The following is a 5,424-nucleotide window of genomic DNA, read 5'->3' on the forward strand; positions in this document are numbered from 1 at the left end:
ACTATTTTCACAAACACAAACGGGCTTGCACCCAACGCTATAAAGGGGTTGTCAATCCCTTCATGATTGATTGCAAAGTGAGATCTGAAGGCAGAAAGTGCAACACAGACAAAGTGTAAGGCCGAAAATATGATGTGAAGTAGACCCGGGGGCCATAGTGTTCACTAGAGGCTTCTCTCAAAATAGCAAATATTACGGTGGGTGAACAAATTACTGTCGAGCAATTAATAGAACCGTGCAAAGTCATGACGATATCTAAGGCAATGATCATACATATAGGCATCACATCTGAGACAAGTAGACCGATACTGTCTGCATCTACTACTATTACTCCACACATCGACCGCTATCCAGCATGCATCTAGTATATTGAGTTCATGACGAACAGAGTAATGCCTTAAGCAAGATGGCATGACGCAGAGGGATAAACTCAAACCAATGATGAAAACCCCATCTTTTTTACCCTTGATGGCAACAACACGATGCGTGCCTCGCTACCCCTTATGTCACTGGGTGAGGTCACCGCACGGTATGAACCCAAAACCAAGCACTTCTCCCATTGCAAGAATCATAGATCAAGTTGGCCAAACAAAACCCACAACTCGAAGAGAACTACAAGGATATGAAATCATGCATATAAGAGATCAGAATGAACTCAAATAAGATTCATAGATAATCTGATCATAAATCCACAATTGATCAGATCTCGACAAATACACCGCAAAAGAAGATTACATTGGATAGATCTCCATGAAGATCATGGAGAACTTTGTATTGAAGATCCAAGAGAGAGAAGAAGCCATCTAGCTACTAGCTATGGACCCGAAGGTCTATGGTGAACTACTCACGCATCATCGGAGAGTTCATGGTGTTGATGAAGAAGCCCTCCGTATCCGAATCCCCCCTCCGGAGGGCACCAGAACGTGCCCCAGATGGGATCTTGCGGAGACAGAAGCTTGCGGCGGCGGAAAAGTATTTTCGTGGATCTCTCGTGCAATTTGGGATTTTTCAGGAATTTATAGGCGGAAGAGGTAGGGCAGACGAGCCACAGGGGCCCACAAGCCTGCTAGGTGTGGGCCCCCTAGCCGCGCATAGGGGGCTTGTGGCCTCCCCTAGTGGCTTCTGCCTTGGTTCTCATGTCTCGTGCGTATCTTCTGTTCCGGAAAAAATCTTTTCGGAAGTTTTATTCCGTTTGGACACCGTTTAAGATCCTCCTCTGAAAAGGGGCAAAACACACGAAAAAACAGGAACTGACACTTGGCATTGAGTTAATAAGTTAGTCCCAAAAAAGATATAAAAGGCATACAAAACATCCAAAGTTTGACAAGATAATAGCATGGAACCATAAAAAATTATAGATACGTTGGATACGTATCAACTGCTGGAGGGTCGTCTCACAGAGAAGGCCCAAGAAGAGGAAAGATTCCCTCATAAGAGAAGCAAGACCCGGATTAGGATTCAAGAAAGACTAGTCCTAGTCCTAGTAGGATTCTACACGTAAGCCTACCCCTTCAACTTATATAAGGAGGGGAAAGGCACCCCAAGAGTGGGAAGTTAAGTAAATAGAGATAGCCAAATTAGAAACTCTCGAGACTAGAGGTAACAAAATAGCACCCTTGTAATAAAGATCATCATCATCATCAATAACACACAAGTAGGACATAGGCTTTTACGTCCAACGGAGGGGCCGAACCTGGGTAAACTCGTGTCTCTCGATTCCGACCAACCCCGCTCAAGCTACCACCTAGTTGTGATGGCCTCACACCTAAGTTCTCCCACGAGGACATGTGCCATGACAAAACCACGGCATACCCCGGGTGAGGCTAGTCCTTCATGGACGTAAGCCATGGTGGAATAGACAAGGGTGCTTCTTCATGGACCCTTATGGGTGGAGCCCTCCATGGACTCGCTAGGTGTTACCCTCCTTGGGTTGAAGACTCCATCAACGTGGACGTGCAATAGCACCACCTATCGGAACCACGCCAACAATATTCGTGTCATCTTTGCATTTGATCTTTCTACCTCTACTCCTTACTTTTATGTGCATGTCTTTACTTTCCATTGCTATACTCATTGACTTGCATGTGTAGGGTGTGCTAGACTTGTTAGAATTGCTAAAATCAGCCAACCATTAAAATCGGGAAAAGGTTAGGTTTCAATTTGTCAAGTAGTTTGTTCACCCCCCTCTAGATGTCCCTTCAATGGTCCCACACAAGCGCAATCCACAGCGCCGACGAAAATGCCAACAAGCGCAGCATTGGCGGCACGCCTATGGTGCAATCACATCCACAACAAAATTTGAAAACTCAGTGGGCTGACACACGAGACGAGATGTCTATGGTGTTGTTTGATGTTTACGACACAAATTTATTCTTGTAGCCATTGTTGGGCCTCCAAGTGCAAAGTTTTATAGGACAACAACAAATTTCCCTCAATTGGATGATCTAAGGTTTATCAATTCATGGGAGGTGTAGGATGAAGATGGTGTCTCTCAAACAACTCTACAATCAAATACAAGAAATCTCTTGTGTTCCCAACACACCCAATACAATAGTAAATTGTATGGGTGCACTAGTTCAGTGAAGAGATGGTGATACAAGTGTAGTATGGATAGTAGATATAGGTTTTTATAATCTGAAAATATAAACAACAAGGTAGCAAGTGTAAAGCGGCGAGCAAAACATTATATAAATGCTTGGAAATAAGTCCTAGGGTTCATATTTTCACTAGTGCAATCTCTCAACAATGCTAACATAGTAGAATCATATGATCATCCCTCAACGTGCAAGAAAGAATCACTCCAAAGTTCATAAGTACCGGAGAACATAAGATGAATTGGTTTAGGTAGTAGAACCACCTCAAAGTTATTCTTTCTCATCAATATTTTAAGTTATTCCTATAAGTGTCACAAACAACCCTAGAGTTTGTACTAGAATAACATCCATGATAAATATCAATCAACCCTAATGTCACTTGGATACTCAAGTGTCACCTCAAGAATCTGTGGCTAAATTATGCGACATGCATGAAACAATTTCAGATCCATCATATTCGATCCACCACAAAGAACTTCAAGGAGTACCCCAAGATTTGTATCAGAGATCGTAATATGAAAACATGCAATCAGCCCCTATGCATAGATCCCCAATATCACCTTGGGAATCCGTGAGTTGGGTGCCAAAACATATATCAAGTGGATCAATAGAACACCCCATTGTCACCACGGGTATCCACATGCAAGACATACATCAAGTGCTCTCATATCCAAAATACTCAATCCAGCATAACGAGATCTCAGAGGGAAAGATTCAATTCATCACAACAAGATGGAAAGGGAAGAACACCATATGATCCAATTGTGTTAACAAAGCTCATGATGGATCAAGATCGTAACATCTCTAGAACACGAGTCGAACACATAGTTGTTGGTACATACCCTTAGCCCCGCGGAGGGTTACTCACACATTATCATGGTGATAAAGAGAGAGTTCTTGATGGAGAGGTGCAACCCCGAAGAGATGGAGGCGGTGGTGGCCACGGTGCCAACGACGGGTGGCTGCCCCTTCTTCCTTGGTTTTGGTGCTACAATGGATGAGCCTATCCCCTCTTGGTGCTACCAAGGGAGAGGCAAAATTGTGTCTTTTTTGGGGGACCCTGACTCATAAGTCGTGATCACGGAATGCACATGTACAGTGATCCTAGAGATCAATGCTCACTAAACACACAAAAGCTGGATAACAAGAGTCTTACATCCATAAATACCATCTTTCAAAAATAAAGACCATCAAGGTCAAGTCTTACATAGATAGGGCCATGAAGGCCAAACACCAAACATAACTAGAAGCGGAAATCTTGAACAAAAGTGTGAACCCATGCCATCTGCCTTAACCCTACAGGCATTCTGAGTGCGTAGCATCCTAGTTCGCATGTTCGTCACCAACGAACTCTTCACCATATTCATGATCTTCCATGCCTGGACAATTAAATAACTAGAGGCAAGCCAATGAATACTTTGAATGTATTCACAAGAAACCCATGTTTGGAACAAGGCAATAACATGCTTGATATAGTGCTAAGTAGTTAAGTTGCAGAAAGCTAATTTTTAGTGCAATAATATGTTCAATTCAGCTTCTAAATCATGCATCAAGAGGTTGCACATATCCATATGAAGAAGTTGTAGATATCAATATAAGCAGGGGTTGAACATCTCATGTTCAATAACCTTGTCAAATCATCTGACTTGGCTCTAGTTTCATATTTCTCTCTCACACACACCAAGTTTGTGAAAACATCCGGACATAGTCTAAGCAGGGCCACCAACTATCAATGACCGTGGACACGACAATTCGAATAGTTTTACACTCTACAAAGGTTGCACGCTTTACCCACAAGACTCGGGGAACTTCCGTGTCATCCATGACTCGCGGTATATTACATACCCGAGGTAAGCATGTGAACAATGCCTTTCCCTGGCGATACTAAACAAAGAGTCCACTCGATTGGTACACAACCCTCATGATATACATCATATGAGCCTCGCTCGAGATGGTATACCATCCAAGAGGGGACCAACGGTGTGCCCGGTGTTTATGAAAACGGCCCATGGTCGCCCTACCTGGCACGACCCTGTATCGCGAGGGTAATTCTGGCCCTTTCGCCACTAGTAATGCGGGTTCTCTACTAGCATCGACCAAGGTAATCAACAAAGCCCCATCCCATAAAGGGGTATCAGGGACGCATATGTAAGGTTGGGATGGTCAGCACATCTTAAATCTAATCCGCTTTTGAAAACACACACACACAACTTGCTCTAGTACACCAATTATTTCTCAAGTGGCTACCTAGCTCAACATCATATCCCTTGGGAATTAGTGGCTCCCGACGGGGTTTTCAAAAAGCCCTAGAAATCATTTCTTTTTTGACACCATGCATCTTCCCATCCCACTTGCGTATCAACTACTTAGCAACCTAACTACTTCCCACCCACACAACCCTCATAGGAAGGCAGGGTCATGCTCAGTGCAAGTATCAATTGGAGAGTATCGGAGGCAGCCCACCAAGTGGCTACCGATCAATCATGATTCAAATGCAATGAATTTAAGTGCCATATCACATGCATAAAAGTATTTCATAGTCATGGTCAAGGGGTTGCTTGCCTGGCTCAACAAGGTCTTCAAAGTCTTCTCGTCCAACTCCATCGTCGACAACGCAATTTATCATCGCCATAATAATGGGCAAAAAGAAGACCATGACAAAAACAAAAAAAATGTAACACCCAGAAAAATGTCAAATCAATTTTGTAAAATACAAGGGTGATTATTAGTCTTGTAAAAATTATTTGTCTCTAGTTTTGAGATACAGAAAGTGGTGAGAACATTTTGAAAGAGAGTAAAATATTTTAAAACAAGGTTTTAAATAAAATAG

This window comes from Hordeum vulgare, chromosome 7H (assembly GCF_904849725.1).
Source record: "Hordeum vulgare subsp. vulgare chromosome 7H, MorexV3_pseudomolecules_assembly, whole genome shotgun sequence".
NCBI lineage: Eukaryota > Viridiplantae > Streptophyta > Magnoliopsida > Poales > Poaceae > Hordeum > Hordeum vulgare.